Source organism: Protomyctophum bolini (genome assembly GCF_963924005.1).
Source record: "Protomyctophum bolini genome assembly, chromosome: 20".
Classification (NCBI taxonomy): Eukaryota; Metazoa; Chordata; class Actinopteri; order Myctophiformes; family Myctophidae; genus Protomyctophum; species Protomyctophum bolini.
Window position 1 is genome coordinate 578,986 of NC_137881.1, and position 19,500 is coordinate 598,485.

A 19,500-nucleotide genomic window follows, 5' to 3' on the forward strand; every position below is an offset into this window, starting at 1 on the left:
CATTACAGAGTTAGATGGTCCTTCCTTAACCATTTTGAGTTGTGTTGACGGCACACAGCCAAATTAGAAACACGTCTCATTGCAGACTAATACAAAATATATATATTTTTAGATATGACGTTCTCCTTCAGGATCTTACTATCGTGTAACGTGTGTGCGTGTATGTATGCTGTCTATTTGGTACATATTATTTCGCATGTTGCAGTGAACATTCATTGTATCTTAAGCGACTCTGACAACGGATGCATACCCGGGTGGAGCATGCTTTCCCAACTCACATTGTTCCCTTTCCGTAGAACTTGCACTAGCCTCAACGACCATACAGGCGTCTGCAAACACTGCAAAGGCTAACATTATGTAATTTAGATGGCATATTATGTCTACTCTATAGTGTAGTATATTCTATATTCGTAGTTTCATTGTACAGCTATTCTACTGTTAGACGGATGTTAGGTTCTTAGTTTACTTATGATCCTCGAAGACTATTTGTATGTATTACCATGTGTTCTTCTTGCTTACTGTAAGTCGCTCTGGAGTAAGAGCGTCTGCTAAATGCCTAAGTAGGCCGGCACTGGTCTACTTGAACTTAATCTACAGTTAATAGTACGTTTACATTAACCTCTGACAGTGTTCTGTTGCTTTCTCTCTTCTCTCCAGCCGGACGTCGGCAAGTACTGTTCAGAGCTGGTGCCTCTACTGCTGGGATACATGGCCCATCTGAACCAGGCCAAGGTGGGCCACGTCACCAAGGCCTTCTACGCATTGGAAAACTTCATGGAGAACCTGGGTAAGATTTATAGTGTGTGGTGTTGTGTTGTTACTGTACGAAATCATAACATGGGCTATAACCCATCGTTTTTGTCATTTTGTCATTTTTTTCAAATCCTCAAAAATGATGAAAAACGGCGCGCTATAGTATGCCGTACGATATGGGCTATAGCCCATGGTCCAAAATGATGAGAAACGAGGCTAACTTTTTTTTTCAAAATTTCAAAAACATGGACTATAACCCATCGTTTTTGTCATTTCGTCATTTTTTTCAAATCCTCAAAAATGATGAAAAACGGCGCGCTATAGTATGCCGTACGATATGGGCTATAGCCCATGGTCCAAAATGATGAGAAACGAGGCTAACTTTTTTTCCAAAATTTCAAAAACATGGGCTATAACCCATCGTTTTTGTCATTTCGTCATTTTTTTCAAATCCTCAAAAATGATGAAAAACGGCGCGCTATAGTATGCCGTACGATATGGGCTATAGCCCATGGTCCAAAATGATGAGAAACGAGGCTAACTTTTTTTTTCAAAATTTCAAAAAACATGGGCTATAACCCATCGTTTTTGTCATTTCGTCATTTTTTTCAAATCCTCAAAAATGATGAAAAACGGCGCGCTATAGTAAGCCGTACGATATGGGCTATAGCCCATGGTCCAAAATGATGAGAAACGAGGCTAACTTTTTTTTTCAAAATTTCAAAAACATGGGCTATAACCCATCGTTTTGTCATTTTGTCATTTTTTTCAAATCCTCAAAAATGATGAAAAACGGCGCGCTATAGTATGCCGTACGATATGGGCTATAGCCCATGGTCCAAAATGATGAGAAACGAGGCTAACTTTTTTTTTCAAAATTTCAAAAAACATGGGCTATAACCCATCGTTTTTGTCATTTTGCCATTTTTTTCAAATCCTCAAAAATGATTAAAAACGGCGCGCTATAGTATGCCGTACGATATGGGCTATAGCCCATGGTCCAAAATGATGAGAAACGAGGCTAACTTTTTTTTTCAAAATTTCAAAAACATGGGCTATAACCCATCGTTTTTGTCATTTCGTCATTTTTTTCAAATCCTCAAAAATGATGAAAAACGGCGCGCTATAGTATGCCGTACGATATGGGCTATAGCCCATGGTCCAAAATGATGAGAAACGAGGCTAACTTTTTTTTTCAAAATTTCAAAAAACATGGGCTATAACCCATCGTTTTTGTCATTTTTTCAAATCCTCAAAAATGATGAAAAACGGCGCGCTATAGTATGCCGTACGATATGGGCTATAGCCCATGGTCCAAAATGATGAGAAACGAGGCTAACTTTTTTTTTCAAAATTTCAAAAAACATGGGCTATAACCCATCGTTTTTGTCATTTTGTCATTTTTTTCAAATCCTCAAAAATGATGAAAAACGGCGCGCTATAGTATGCCGTACGATATGGGCTATAGCCCATGGTCCAAAATTATGAGAAACGAGGCTAACTTTTTTTTTCAAAATTTCAAAAACATGGGCTATAACCCATCGTTTTTGTCATTTCGTCATTTTTTTCAAATCCTCAAAAATGATGAAAAACGGCGCGCTATAGTATGCCGTACGATATGGGCTATAGCCCATGGTCCAAAATGATGAGAAACGAGGCTAACTTTTTTTTTCAAAATTTCAAAAACATGGGCTATAACCCATCGTTTTTGTCATTTCGTCATTTTTTTCAAATCCTCAAAAATGATGAAAAACGGCGCGCTATAGTATGCCGTACGATATGGGCTATAGCCCATGGTCCAAAATTATGAGAAACGAGGCTAACTTTTTTTTTCAAAATTTCAAAAACATGGGCTATAACCCATCGTTTTTGTCATTTTGTCATTTTTTTCAAATCCTCAAAAATGATGAAAAACGGCGCGCTATAGTATGCCGTACGATATGGGCTATAGCCCATGGTCCAAAATGATGAGAAACGAGGCTAACTTTTTTTTTCAAAATTTCAAAAACATGGGCTATAACCCATCGTTTTTGTCATTTCGTCATTTTTTTCAAATCCTCAAAAATGATGAAAAACGGCGCGCTATAGTATGCCGTACGATATGGGCTATAGCCCATGGTCCAAAATGATGAGAAACGAGGCTAACTTTTTTTCCAAAATTTCAAAAACATGGGCTATAACCCATCGTTTTTGTCATTTCGTCATTTTTTTCAAATCCTCAAAAATGATGAAAAACGGCGCGCTATAGTATGCCGTACGATATGGGCTATAGCCCATGGTCCAAAATGATGAGAAACGAGGCTAACTTTTTTTTTCAAAATTTCAAAAACATGGGCTATAACCCATCGTTTTTGTCATTTCGTCATTTTTTTCAAATCCTCAAAAATGATGAAAAACGGCGCGCTATAGTATGCCGTACGATATGGGCTATAGCCCATGGTCCAAAATGATGAGAAACGAGGCTAACTTTTTTTTTCAAAATTTCAAAAAACATGGGCTATAACCCATCGTTTTTGTCATTTCGTCATTTTTTTCAAATCCTCAAAAATGATGAAAAACGGCGCGCTATAGTATGCCGTACGATATGGGCTATAGCCCATGGTCCAAAATGATGAGAAACGAGGCTAACTTTTTTTTTCAAAATTTCAAAAACATGGGCTATAACCCATCGTTTTTGTCATTTCGTCATTTTTTTCAAATCCTCAAAAATGATGAAAAACGGCGCGCTATAGTATGCCGTACGATATGGGCTATAGCCCATGATCCAAAATGATGAGAAACGAGGCTAACTTTTTTTCCAAAATTTCAAAAACATGGGCTATAACCCATCGTTTTTGTCATTTCGTCATTTTTTTCAAATCCTCAAAAATGATGAAAAACGGCGCGCTATAGTATGCCGTACGATATGGGCTGTAGCCCATGGTCCAAAATGATGAGAAACGAGGCTAACTTTTTTTTTCAAAATTTCAAAAACATGGGCTATAACCCATCGTTTTTGTCATTTCGTCATTTTTTTCAAATCCTCAAAAATGATGAAAAACGGCGCGCTATAGTATGCCGTACGATATGGGCTATAGCCCATGGTCCAAAATGATGAGAAACGAGGCTAACTTTTTTTTTCAAAATTTCAAAAAACATGGGCTATAACCCATCGTTTTTGTCATTTCGTCATTTTTTTTAAATCCTCAAAAATGATGAAAAACGGCGCGCTATAGTATGCCGTACGATATGGGCTATAGCCCATGGTCCAAAATGATGAGAAACGAGGCTAACTTTTTTTTTCAAAATTTCAAAAACATGGGCTATAACCCATCGTTTTTGTCATTTCGTCATTTTTTTCAAATCCTCAAAAATGATGAAAAACGGCGCGCTATAGTATGCCGTACGATATGGGCTATAGCCCATGGTCCAAAATGATGAGAAACGAGGCTAACTTTTTTTCCAAAATTTCAAAAACATGGGCTATAACCCATCGTTTTTGTCATTTCGTCATTTTTTTAAAATCCTCAAAAATGATGAAAAATGGCGCGCTATAGTATGCCGTACGATATGGGCTATAGCCCATGGTCCAAAATGATGAGAAACGAGGCTAACTTTTTTTTTCAAAATTTCAAAAACATGGGCCATAACCCATCGTTTTTGTCATTTCGTCATTTTTTTCAAATCCTCAAAAATGATGAAAAACGGCGCGCTATAGTATGCCGTACGATATGGGCTATAGCCCATGGTCCAAAATGATGAGAAACGAGGCTAACTTTTTTTTTCAAAATTTCAAAAAACATGGGCTATAACCCATCGTTTTTGTCATTTCGTCATTTTTTTCAAATCCTCAAAAATGATGAAAAACGGCGCGCTATAGTATGCCGTACGATATGGGCTATAGCCCATGGTCCAAAATGATGAGAAACGAGGCTAACTTTTTTTTTCAAAATTTCATAAAACATGGGCTATAACCCATCGTTTTTGTCATTTTGTCATTTTTTTCAAATCCTCAAAAATGATGAAAAACGGCGCGCTATAGTATGCCGTACGATATGGGCTATAGCCCATGGTCCAAAATGATGAGAAACGAGGCTAACTTTTTTTTTCAAAATTTCAAAAAACATGGGCTATAACCCATCGTTTTTGTCATTTCGTCATTTTTTTCAAATCCTCAAAAATGATGAAAAACGGCGCGCTATAGTATGCCGTATGATATGGGCTATAGCCCATGGTCCAAAATGATGAGAAACGAGGCTAACTTTTTTTTCCAAAATTTCAAAAACATGGGCTATAACCCATCGTTTTTGTCATTTTGTCATTTTTTTCAAATCCTCAAAAATGATGAAAAACGGCGCGCTATAGTATGCCGTACGATATGGGCTATAGCCCATGGTCAAAAATTATGAGAAACGAGGCTAACTTTTTTTTTCAAAATTTCAAAAAACATGGGCTATAACCCATCGTTTTTGTCATTTTGTCATTTTTTTCAAATCCTCAAAAATGATGAAAAACGGCGCGCTATAGTATGCCGTACGATATGGGCTATAGCCCATGGTCCAAAATGATGAGAAACGAGGCTAACTTTTTTTTTCAAAATTTCAAAAACATGGGCTATAACCCATCGTTTTTGTCATTTCGTCATTTTTTTCAAATCCTCAAAAATGATGAAAAACGGCGCGCTATAGTATGCCGTACGATATGGGCTATAGCCCATGGTCCAAAATGATGAGAAACGAGGCTAACTTTTTTTTTCAAAATTTCAAAAAACATGGGCTACCAGTTGTGATGCAACAGAGTTCGCTGTGACCACATCCATGCAAAAGTAAGAACGAAGGAGGGTTTGGACTCCCTCAATTCAGGTTATACTATATGGCGGCTCACTTAAACTTTATTTATCTATGGTATGACTGCTATCCTGGATGTAACCTGGAAAATTTGCCTGCATGGCTTAGTATCGAGCATGCATCCTGTTCTGGGTCGTGTCTTCCTGCATTACTTAATAGCCCTATTAAGATCAAGAAAAGTAGTTATGGACATAACCCCATAATTCAAAACTCTCTGAAAATATGGTCTCAGGTCTTAGCATTGACAAAGGCTCCTAAAATATATTTGGATTCTCCTATATGTTCCAATCCGGCTTTTCAGCCGGGTCTGGCAGACCCGGTTTTTATGTCATGGAAGGAGAAAGGTATTGTGAATCTCCGAAATGTATACTTTAATCAAGGTCGTGGTAAAGGTTATCTTGCCTCTTTTCAACAAATACGAGAATCCTTCCGGCTCCCATCATCACATTTCTTCCGTTACTTGCAATTGAGACATTTTCTTAGAATGCATGTCCCACAATATCAACAACAACCCAGTCATCCAGTCTTGGATAGTTTCTTCAACACTGAGCCCTTTGAAAAAGGTGCATTCTCTCAATTCTATGACACCTTGCTGACTGTGGTTAACCCATCCTCAAGCTTGTTTAAGGACAATTGGCAAAGAGAATTAGGCATAGAGATTTCAGATGGAGTATGGGAGGATTGTATCACCAACATTCACCATAGCTCTATCAATGTTAGGCACTCTCTGATTCAATTTAAGATTGTTCATAGGCTGCACTATTCCCCAACTAAATTAAACAAAATCTTTAAAGATTCTTCTCCCATGTGTGGAAAGTGTTTAACGGAACAAGGGACTTTGTCTCATCAGTTCCTTCAATGTCATAAATTGCAACGTTTCTGGAATGAAATTTTTGATTTCTTGGCTAAAGCTTATAAAAGAGACTTCCCCCCGGCACCTCTAGTTGCACTCTTCGGTGTGATGGAACCAGATCAAGTAAAAAACTAATACGAGGCACAGGCCATCTCACTCGCAACACTGTTAGCTAGGAAATTAATACTACAAGCCTGGAAATCGGATAAACCTCCGACAGTTGACATGTGGCTAAGGGAGCTGGGAGGAGTGCTGCATATGGAGAAAATTAGATTCACCTTGTCGAAAAAAGAACACCTTTATCTAAAAACCTGGTCGCCCATTATTGAGATGCTTGTTACATTGGACTGAAGTGGTGTAATTGAATGTTGTTCTGCCCCGTAATGTCGTCTAATATATGTCGTCTGTATTTTCTATGTGGGTACACATGTATGCATATGTCTTCCTTTTCACATCAGAAATGTTTTTTTGAATTTATAGTGATGTTGTTTCTGTCCTCGGAATGCCGTGTAGTCATCAGCCTTGTCAGTTATAATTTTATTGTTTTTGTCTTTTTCTTTGAGTTATGTTTTGTCTCCTTTTATTGTAAGTCTCTTGTTTGTATGTTTTTTGCTATTTTTTGTCCGATCTGTAATTTTATGGTTAATCATTACTGAAATGCTTTTATGCCAAAAATCATAATAAACAGATGTTTAAAAATAAATTAAAAAAAGAGTTCGCTGTGACCGTTGAGAATTATGGGTGGCTCCCAGAGGTCCTTGATCCCCATGGGGTCCAACAGTGGTCATTGAAGCGTGCACACACAAATGCACATATGCACCTACACACGCACAGGCGCACATGCGTATGCACACCTGGACCTGTAAATTAACAACACAAAAACTAAGGCACTGGTGTCGGACTTCTGGTTTACCGGAACGGGGTTCAACTCCCTGCAGTGCCCTGCTCAATGTGTTGTATTTACCGGAAAGGATGGGAAACATTAGCAAATTGCGGAGTGTTAGAAAAAAAAGGATGGCTTATAGCCCATGTTTTTTTCATTTTCCGCAATTTCCGCAATTTCCGGATAACTTTTTTTTTCAAAATTCAAAATTCCGCAATTTCCGCAATTTTTGAAATTTTGAAAAAAAAAGTTATCCGGAAATTGCGGAAATTGTGGAAATGGTAATTGCGGAAATGGTGGAAATGGTGGAAATGGATATTGTATTTTATTTTACTCAGCCATAACAATTTATTTTCTGTTAACCAACTTGCTGGCTGGCAGGCAGGCAGACAGCTACTCATAGACAGGCAGACAGACAGACAGCTACTCATGGAGAATTGGACAATATTGAAAAAATGAAAAAAACGATGGGTTATATTGAAGCGTGCACCTACACACGCACAGGCGCACATGTATATGCACACCTGGACCTGTAAATGAACAACACAAAAACTAAGGCACTGGTGTCGGACTTCTGGTTTACCGGAACGGGGTTCAACTCCCTGCAGTGCCCTGCTCAATGTGTTGTATTTACCGGAAAGGATGGGAAACATTAGCAAATTGCGGAGTGTTAGAAAAAAAAGGATGGCTTATAGCCCATGTTTTTTTCATTTTCCGCAATTTCCGCAATTTCCGGATAACTTTTTTTTTCAAAATTCAAAATTCCGCAATTTCCGCAATTTTTGAAATTTTGAAAAAAAAAGTTATCCGGAAATTGCGGAAATTGCGGAAATTGTGGAAATGGTAATTGCGGAAATGGTGGAAATGGTGGAAATGGATATTGTATTTTATTTTACTCAGCCATAACAATTTATTTTCTGTTAACCAACTTGCTGGCTGGCAGGCAGGCAGACAGCTACTCATAGACAGGCAGACAGACAGACAGCTACTCATGGAGAATTGGACAATATTGAAAAAATGAAAAAAACGATGGGTTATATTGAAGCGTGCACCTACACACGCACAGGCGCACATGTATATGCACACCTGGACCTGTAAATGAACAACACAAAAACTAAGGCACTGGTGTCGGACTTCTGGTTTACCGGAACGGGGTTCAACTCCCTGCAGTGCCCTGCTCAATGTGTTGTATTTACCGGAAAGGATGGGAAACATTAGCAAATTGCGGAGTGTTAGAAAAAAAAGGATGGCTTATAGCCCATGTTTTTTTCATTTTCCGCAATTTCCGCAATTTCCGGATAACTTTTTTTTTCAAAATTCAAAATTCCGCAATTTCCGCAATTTTTGAAATTTTGAAAAAAAAAGTTATCCGGAAATTGCGGAAATTGCGGAAATTGTGGAAATGGTAATTGCGGAAATGGTGGAAATGGTGGAAATGGATATTGTATTTTATTTTACTCAGCCATAACAATTTATTTTCTGTTAACCAACTTGCTGGCTGGCAGGCAGGCAGACAGCTACTCATAGACAGGCAGACAGACAGACAGCTACTCATGGAGAATTGGACAATATTGAAAAAATTAAAAAAACGATGGGTTATATTGAAGCGTGCACCTACACACGCACAGGCGCACATGTATATGCACACCTGGACCTGTAAATGAACAACACAAAAACTAAGGCACTGGTGTCGGACTTCTGGTTTACCGGAACGGGGTTCAACTCCCTGCAGTGCCCTGCTCAATGTGTTGTATTTACCGGAAAGGATGGGAAACATTAGCAAATTGCGGAGTGTTAGAAAAAAAAGGATGGCTTATAGCCCATGTTTTTTTCATTTTCCGCAATTTCCGCAATTTCCGGATAACTTTTTTTTTCAAAATTTCAAAAATTGCGAAATTGCGGAAAATTGCGCAATTTCGCAATTTTTCAAAAAAATTCAAAATTCCGCAATTTCCGCAATTTTTATAATTTTGAAAAAAAAAAGTTATCCGGAAATTGCGGAAATTGCGGAAATTGTGGAAATGGTAATTGCGGAAATGGTGGAAATGGTGGAAATGGAAATTGCGGAAATTGCGGAAATAGAAATTGCGGAAATTGAAAATTGCGGAAATTGCGGAAATTGGAAATTGCGTAAATTGGAAATTGCGGAAATTAGGGAAATTGCGGAAATTAGGGAAATTGCGGAAATGGAAATTGCGGAAATTGCGGAATTGCGGAAATGGAAATTGCGGAAATTGTGGAATTGCGGAAATTGCGGAAATTACGGAAATTGCGGAAATTGGAAATTACGGAAATGGAAATTGCGGAAATTAGGGTAATTGCGGAAATTGCTGAAATTGCGGAAATGGAAATTGCGGAAATTGCGGAATTGCGGAAATGGAAATTGCGGAAATTGTGGAATTGCGGAAATTGCGGAAATTGCGGAAATTGGAAATTGCGGAAATTGGAAATTGCGGAAATTGCGGAATTGCGGAAATGGAATTGAAATTTGAATTTGAAGAAAAGAATAATAAAAAAAACGATTTTCACTTTTTTTTAAATCCTCAACAATGATTAAGACTATAGCGATGACCTCTGAGACCATGGACACCAATGAACCATGTAAATACAACAAATTGAGCAGGGCACTGCAGGGAGTTGCACCCCGTTCCGGTAAACCAGAAGTACGACACCAGTGCCTTAGTTTTTGTGTTGTCATTTACAGGTCCTTTCGTTGAAATGTAAATTTTACATTTCAACAGTAAAGTAATATATAAAGAAGAGAAACACAAAAGTACAAAAATAACATTTTCGAATTACCTGTATTTGCTTTGATTTTTTAAACTTTCTCTTCACTAGTAGGAATAAACACGCCATTGGGGAGGTTTAAGGAATTTATTGACAGTGAATAGATGGAGGGATGAAGGAGGGATGAATGAATGCGGATGTGTAGGTTCCGGGGGGGTCGCCGACCCTGGAGTCTTTGGGGAGGAGGTCGAATGGCACTCGTCGTGTGGCGTTCGTCGTAAGGCGTTCGTCTTACGGTGCGCATGGACGAAATCCCCCCGCAGGAACCTGATAAGGATGGGAGAGAGTTTTGTTTTAATCGTTTGATCCACTGCGAGAAGCCTGCGAGAAGCCTGTAGGAAGGCGGCTAGTGTGCGACGCGGGCGAAGCAAGGAGGGTTCTGGGTGGTATTTGGCATGTATAAAAAGGGGACAGGTAGATTGACGTGGAGGGAGGAGAGTGGCGTGAAGGGCAGGGCCAATGCGCGTTTCTCCTCCTCCTGAACATCAGTTGTTCCAACTCCATTAACCATTATTTGACACTTTTGGTTGTTGAAAAACAGCTTCTAACCATTATTTGACACTTTTGGTTGTTTCAAAATTTAAAAAAACATGGGCTATAACCCATCGTTTTTTTCATTTTTTCCAAATCCTCAAAAATGATGAAAAACGGCGTGCCATAGTATGCCGTACGATATGGGCTATAGCCCACGGTCCAAAATGATGAGAAACGAGGCTAAATTATTTTTTCAAAATTTCAAAAAACATGGGCTATAACCCATCGTTTTTGTCATTTCGTCATTTTTTTCAAATCTTCAAAAATGATGAAAAACGGCGCGCTATAGTATGCCGTACGATATGGGCTATAGCCCACGGTCCAAAATGATGAGAAACGAGGCTAAATTATTTTTTCAAAATTTCAAAAAACATGGGCTATAACCCATCGTTTTTGTCATTTCGTCATTTTTTTCAAATCTTCAAAAAAGATGAAAAACGGCGCGCTATAGTATGCCGTACGATATGGGCTATAGCCCACGGTCCAAAATGATGAGAAACGAGGCTAAATTATTTTTTCAAAATTTCAAAAAACATGGGCTATAACCCATCGTTTTTGTCATTTCGTCATTTTTTTCAAATCTTCAAAAATGATGAAAAACGGCGCGCTATAGTATGCCGTACGATATGGGCTATAGCCCACGGTCCAAAATGATGAGAAACGAGGCTAAATTATTTTTTCAAAATTTCAAAAAACATGGGCTATAACCCATCGTTTTTGTCATTTCGTCATTTTTTTCAAATCTTCAAAAATGATGAAAAACGGCGCGCTATAGTATGCCGTACGATATGGGCTATAGCCCACGGTCCAAAATGATGAGAAACGAGGCTAAATTATTTTTTCAAAATTTCAAAAAACATGGGCTATAACCCATCGTTTTTGTCATTTCGTCATTTTTTTCAAATCTTCAAAAATGATGAAAAACGGCACGCTATAGTATGCCGTACGATATGGGCGCCCACGGTCCAAAATGATGAGAAACGAGGCTAAATTATTTTTTCAAAATTTCAAAAAACATGGGCTATAACCCATCGTTTTTGTCATTTTGTCATTTTTTTCAAATCTTCAAAAATGATGAAAAACGGCGCGCTATAGTATGCCGTACGATATGGGCTATAGCCCACGGTCCAAAATGATGAGAAACGAGGCTAAATTATTTTTTCAAAATTTCAAAAAACATGGGCTATAACCCATCGTTTTTGTCATTTCGTCATTTTTTCAAATCTTCAAAAATTATGAAAAACGGCGCGCTATAGTATGCCGTACGATATGGGCTATAGCCCACGGTCCAAAATGATGAGAAACGAGGCTAAATTATTTTTTCAAAATTTCAAAAAACATGGGCTATAACCCATCGTTTTTGTCATTTCGTCATTTTTTTCAAATCTTCAAAAATGATGAAAAACGGCGCGCTATAGTATGCCGTACGATATGGGCTATAGCCCACGGTCCAAAATGATGAGAAACGAGGCTAAATTATTTTTTCAAAATTTAAAAAAACATGGGCTATAACCCATCGTTTTTGTCATTTCGTCGTTTTTTTCAAATCTTCAAAAATGATGAAAAACGGCGCGCTATAGTATGCCGTACGATATGGGCTATAGCCCACGGTCCAAAATGATGAGAAACGAGGCTAAATTATTTTTTCAAAATTTCAAAAAACATGGGCTATAACCCATCGTTTTTGTCATTTCGTCATTTTTTTCAAATCTTCAAAAATGATGAAAAACGGCGCGCTATAGTATGCCGTACGATATGGGCTATAGCCCACGGTCCAAAATGATGAGAAACGAGGCTAAATTATTTTTTCAAAATTTCAAAAAACATGGGCTATAACCCATCGTTTTTGTCATTTCGTCATTTTTTTCAAATCTTCAAAAATGATGAAAAACGGCGCGCTATAGTATGCCGTACGATATGGGCTATAGCCCACGGTCCAAAATGATGAGAAACGAGGCTAAATTATTTTTTCAAAATTTCAAAAAACATGGGCTATAACCCATCGTTTTTGTCATTTCGTCATTTTTTTCAAATCTTCAAAAATGATGAAAAACGGCGCGCTATAGTATGCCGTACGATATGGGCTATAGCCCACGGTCCAAAATGATGAGAAACGAGGCTAAATTATTTTTTCAAAATTTCAAAAAACATGGGCTATAACCCATCGTTTTTGTCATTTCGTCATTTTTTTCAAATCTTCAAAAATGATGAAAAACGGCGCGCTATAGTATGCCGTACGATATGGGCTATAGCCCACGGTCCAAAATGATGAGAAACGAGGCTAAATTATTTTTTCAAAATTTCAAAAAACATGGGCTATAACCCATCGTTTTTGTCATTTCGTCATTTTTTTCAAATCTTCAAAAATGATGAAAAACGGCGCGCTATAGTATGCCGTACGATATGGGTTATAGCCCACGGTCCAAAATGATGAGAAACGAGGCTAAATTATTTTTTCAAAATTTCAAAAAACATGGGCTATAACCCATCGTTTTTGTCATTTTGTCATTTTTTTCAAATCTTCAAAAATGATGAAAAACGGCGCGCTATAGTATGCCGTACGATATGGGCTATAGCCCACGGTCCAAAATGATGAGAAACGAGGCTAAATTATTTTTTCAAAATTTCAAAAAACATGGGCTATAACCCATCGTTTTTGTCATTTCGTCATTTTTTTCAAATCTTCAAAAATGATGAAAAACGGCGCGCTATAGTATGCCGTACGATATGGGCTATAGCCCACGGTCCAAAATGATGAGAAACGAGGCTAAATTATTTTTTCAAAATTTCAAAAAACATGGGCTATAACCCATCGTTTTTGTCATTTTGTCATTTTTTTCAAATCTTCAAAAATGATGAAAAACGGCGCGCTATAGTATGCCGTACGATATGGGCTATAGCCCACGGTCCAAAATGATGAGAAACGAGGCTAAATTATTTTTTCAAAATTTCAAAAAACATGGGCTATAACCCATCGTTTTTGTCATTTCGTCATTTTTTTCAAATCTTCAAAAATGATGAAAAACGGCGCGCTATAGTATGCCGTACGATATGCGCTATAGCCCACGGTCCAAAATGATGAGAAACGAGGCTAAATTATTTTTTCAAAATTTCAAAAAACATGGGCTATAACCCATCGTTTTTGTCATTTCGTCATTTTTTTCAAATCTTCAAAAATGATGAAAAACGGCGCGCTATAGTATGCCGTACGATATGGGCTATAGCCCACGGTCCAAAATGATGAGAAACGAGGCTAAATTATTTTTTCAAAATTTCAAAAAACATGGGCTATAACCCATCGTTTTTGTCATTTCGTCATTTTTTCAAATCTTCAAAAATGATGAAAAACGGCGCGCTATAGTATGCCGTACGATATGGGCTATAGCCCACGGTCCAAAATGATGAGAAACGAGGCTAAATTATTTTTTCAAAATTTCAAAAAACATGGGCTATAACCCATCGTTTTTGTCATTTCGTCATTTTTTTCAAATCTTCAAAAATGATGAAAAACGGCGCGCTATAGTATTCCGTACGATATGGGCTATAGCCCACGGTCCAAAATGATGAGAAACGAGGCTAAATTATTTTTTAAAAATTTCAAAAAACATGGGCTATAACCCATCGTTTTTGTCATTTCGTCATTTTTTTCAAATCTTCAAAAATGATGAAAAACGGCGCGCTATAGTATGCCGTACGATATGGGCTATAGCCCACGGTCCAAAATGATGAGAAACGAGGCTAAATTATTTTTTCAAAATTTCAAAAAACATGGGCTATAACCCATCGTTTTTGTCATTTCGTCATTTTTTTCAAATCTTCAAAAATGATGAAAAACGGCGCGCTATAGTATGCCGTACGATATGGGCTATAGCCCACGGTCCAAAATGATGAGAAACGAGGCTAAATTATTTTTTCAAAATTTCAAAAAACATGGGCTATAACCCATCGTTTTTGTCATTTCGTCATTTTTTTCAAATCTTCAAAAATGATGAAAAACGGCGCGCTATAGTATGCCGTACGATATGGGCTATAGCCCACGGTCCAAAATGATGAGAAACGAGGCTAAATTATTTTTTCAAAATTTCAAAAAACATGGGCTATAACCCATCGTTTTTGTCATTTCGTCATTTTTTTCAAATCTTCAAAAATGATGAAAAACGGCGCGCTATAGTATGCCGTACGATATGGGCTATAGCCCACGGTCCAAAATGATGAGAAACGAGGCTAAATTATTTTTTCAAAATTTCAAAAAACATGGGCTATAACCCATCGTTTTTGTCATTTCGTCATTTTTTTCAAATCTTCAAAAATGATGAAAAACGGCGCGCTATAGTATGCCGTACGATATGGGCTATAGCCCACGGTCCAAAATGATGAGAAACGAGGCTAAATTATTTTTTCAAAATTTCAAAAAACATGGGCTATAACCCATCGTTTTTGTCATTTCGTCATTTTTTTCAAATCTTCAAAAATGATGAAAAACGGCGCGCTATAGTATGCCGTACGATATGGGCTATAGCCCACGGTCCAAAATGATGAGAAACGAGGCTAAATTATTTTTTCAAAATTGCAAAAAACATGGGCTATAACCCATCGTTTTTGTCATTTCGTCATTTTTTTCAAATCTTCAAAAATGATGAAAAACGGCGCGCTATAGTATGCCGTACGATATGGGCTATAGCCCACGGTCCAAAATGATGAGAAACGAGGCTAAATTATTTTTTCAAAATTTCAAAAAACATGGGCTATAACCCATCGTTTTTGTCATTTCGTCATTTTTTTCAAATCTTCAAAAATGATGAAAAACGGCGCGCTATAGTATGCCGTACGATATGCGCTATAGCCCACGGTCCAAAATGATGAGAAACGAGGCTAAATTATTTTTTCAAAATTTCAAAAAACATGGGCTATAACCCATCGTTTTTGTCATTTCGTCATTTTTTTCAAATCTTCAAAAATGATGAAAAACGGCGCGCTATAGTATGCCGTACGATATGGGCTATAGCCCACGGTCCAAAATGATGAGAAACGAGGCTAAATTATTTTTTCAAAATTTCAAAAAACATGGGCTATAACCCATCGTTTTTGTCATTTCGTCATTTTTTTCAAATCTTCAAAAATGATGAAAAACGGCGCGCTATAGTATGCCGTACGATATGGGCTATAGCCCACGGTCCAAAATGATGAGAAACGAGGCTAAATTATTTTTTCAAAATTTCAAAAAACATGGGCTATAACCCATCGTTTTTGTCATTTCGTCATTTTTTTCAAATCTTCAAAAATGATGAAAAACGGCGCGCTATAGTATGCCGTACGATATGGGCTATAGCCCACGGTCCAAAATTATGAGAAACGAGGCTAAATTATTTTTTCAAAATTTCAAAAAACATGGGCTATAACCCATCGTTTTTGTCATTTTGTCATTTTTTTCAAATCTTCAAAAATGATGAAAAACGGCGCGCTATAGTATGCCGTACGATATGGGCTATAGCCCACGGTCCAAAATGATGAGAAACGAGGCTAAATTATTTTTTCAAAATTTCAAAAAACATGGGCTATAACCCATCGTTTTTGTCATTTCGTCATTTTTTTCAAATCTTCAAAAATGATGAAAAACGGCGCGCTATAGTATGCCGTACGATATGGGCTATAGCCCACGGTCCAAAATGATGAGAAACGAGGCTAAATTATTTTTTCAAAATTTCAAAAAACATGGGCTATAACCCATCGTTTTTGTCATTTCGTCATTTTTTTCAAATCTTCAAAAATGATGAAAAACGGCGCGCTATAGTATGCCGTACGATATGGGCTATAGCCCACGGTCCAAAATGATGAGAAACGAGGCTAAATTATTTTTTCAAAATTGCAAAAAACATGGGCTATAACCCATCGTTTTTGTCATTTCGTCATTTTTTTCAAATCTTCAAAAATGATGAAAAACGGCGCGCTATAGTATGCCGTACGATATGGGCTATAGCCCACGGTCCAAAATGATGAGAAACGAGGCTAAATTATTTTTTCAAAATTTCAAAAAACATGGGCTATAACCCATCGTTTTTGTCATTTCGTCATTTTTTTCAAATCTTTAAAAATGATGAAAAACGGCGCGCTATAGTATGCCGTACGATATGCGCTATAGCCCACGGTCCAAAATGATGAGAAACGAGGCTAAATTATTTTTTCAAAATTTCAAAAAACATGGGCTATAACCCATCGTTTTTGTCATTTCGTCATTTTTTTCAAATCTTCAAAAATGATGAAAAACGGCGCGCTATAGTATGCCGTACGATATGGGCTATAGCCCACGGTCCAAAATGATGAGAAACGAGGCTAAATTATTTTTTCAAAATTTCAAAAAACATGGGCTATAACCCATCGTTTTTGTCATTTCGTCATTTTTTTCAAATCTTCAAAAATGATGAAAAACGGCGCGCTATAGTATGCCGTACGATATGGGCTATAGCCCACGGTCCAAAATGATGAGAAACGAGGCTAAATTATTTTTTCAAAATTTCAAAAAACATGGGCTATAACCCATCGTTTTTGTCATTTCGTCATTTTTTTCAAATCTTCAAAAATGATGAAAAACGGCGCGCTATAGTATGCCGTACGATATGGGCTATAGCCCACGGTCCAAAATTATGAGAAACGAGGCTAAATTATTTTTTCAAAATTTCAAAAAACATGGGCTATAACCCATCGTTTTTGTCATTTCGTCATTTTTTTCAAATCCTCAAAAATGATGAAAAACGGCGCGCTATAGTATGCCGTACGATATGGGCTATAGCCCACGGTCCAAAATGATGAGAAACGAGGCTAAATTATTTTTTCAAAATTTCAAAAAACATGGGCTATAACCCATCGTTTTTGTCATTTTGTCATTTTTTTCAAATCTTCAAAAATGATGAAAAACGGCGCGCTATAGTATGCCGTACGATATGGGCTATAGCCCACGGTCCAAAATGATGAGAAACGAGGCTAAATTATTTTTTCAAAATTTCAAAAAACATGGGCTATAACCCATCGTTTTTGTCATTTCGTCATTTTTTTCAAATCTTCAAAAATGATGAAAAACGGCGCGCTATAGTATGCCGTACGATATGGGCTATAGCCCACGGTCCAAAATGATGAGAAACGAGGCTAAATTATTTTTTCAAAATTTCAAAAAACATGGGCTATAACCCATCGTTTTTGTCATTTCGTCATTTTTTTCAAATCTTCAAAAATGATGAAAAACGGCGCGCTATAGTATGCCGTACGATATGGGCTATAGCCCACGGTCCAAAATGATGAGAAACGAGGCTAAATTATTTTTTCAAAATTTCAAAAAACATGGGCTATAACCCATCGTTTTTGTCATTTCGTCATTTTTTTCAAATCTTCAAAAATGATGAAAAACGGCGCGCTATAGTATGCCGTACGATATGGGCTATAGCCCACGGTCCAAAATTATGAGAAACGAGGCTAAATTATTTTTTCAAAATTTCAAAAAACATGGGCTATAACCCATCGTTTTTGTCATTTCGTCATTTTTTTCAAATCCTCAAAAATGATGAAAAACGGCGCGCTATAGTATGCCGTACGATATGGGCTATAGCCCACGGTCCAAAATGATGAGAAACGAGGCTAAATTATTTTTTCAAAATTTCAAAAAACATGGGCTATAACCCATCGTTTTTGTCATTTTGTCATTTTTTTCAAATCTTCAAAAATGATGAAAAACGGCGCGCTATAGTATGCCGTACGATATGGGCTATAGCCCACGGTCGAAAATGATGAGAAACGAGGCTAAATTATTTTTTCAAAATTTCAAAAAACATGGGCTATAACCCATCGTTTTTGTCATTTCGTCATTTTTTTCAAATCTTCAAAAATGATGAAAAACGGCGCGCTATAGTATGCCGTACGATATGGGCTATAGCCCACGGTCCAAAATGATGAGAAACGAGGCTAAATTATTTTTTCAAAATTTCAAAAAACATGGGCTATAACCATAGAGTATATATACAATAGAGAAGACACCCAAGTTCTCCTCCCGTCCACTTGCATTGAGTTGCTCAGAAGCGCATGAGGCGAATCCACTCCTCCTTCCGGTTTAGGAGCAGTGTGCATTCTGGATTTTTGTCCTCAAACACATGAACGCGCGACGACCGACACATGAACTAGCATCGTGCGTGTGTGCGTGTGCGTGCTACTCGTGGTGAACGCGCATCGCTATGTTGGCAGCAGACTCGTCTTAACCTGACACTGCCAGCTGGGGGCGGTATTGGGTAGAAAGCTTTTTGGATCGGGTCAGCGTCAGGCGTACAGTCTATGCCAGGCATAGATGGTATAGGATCGTCTGCCCCCCCCAGTGTTTTCGGAAAGGAAATATAAAACCATAGCTGTTTTTATCATATTAGCATTTTGAATAGATTAAGAACATGGATGTATCCGATTCTTTAAATTCGTTATTTTTATACACCTCTATGAACTGTTTACACACCATATAATATAATATTAATGCAATAAACTGAAGTTCATTCCAACTTGTGTTATTGTGTGGTGTGGTGCAGTGCTGCAGTTGAATATTTGCTTTTAAAGGGACTTTATACTTTTGCTAATTCACATTTAGAAGAAAGTGAAAATATAGGCTACATACATTTTACAAATACACTTTACCAATGACAATGTAGAACAATTTTAGCTCTGAAGAACACTTTAAGCCTGCATGGCAAATGCAAGGTCACAGCACCACTCTAAACTATTAAATAATAATGCTACAGATCTCTAATAAAATGCCAAAATACAATAAATGATGGGTTCTTTTTCATAGCACTTGTAGCACTATGAATGCAAATATAATAAATATTAAATATGTATCA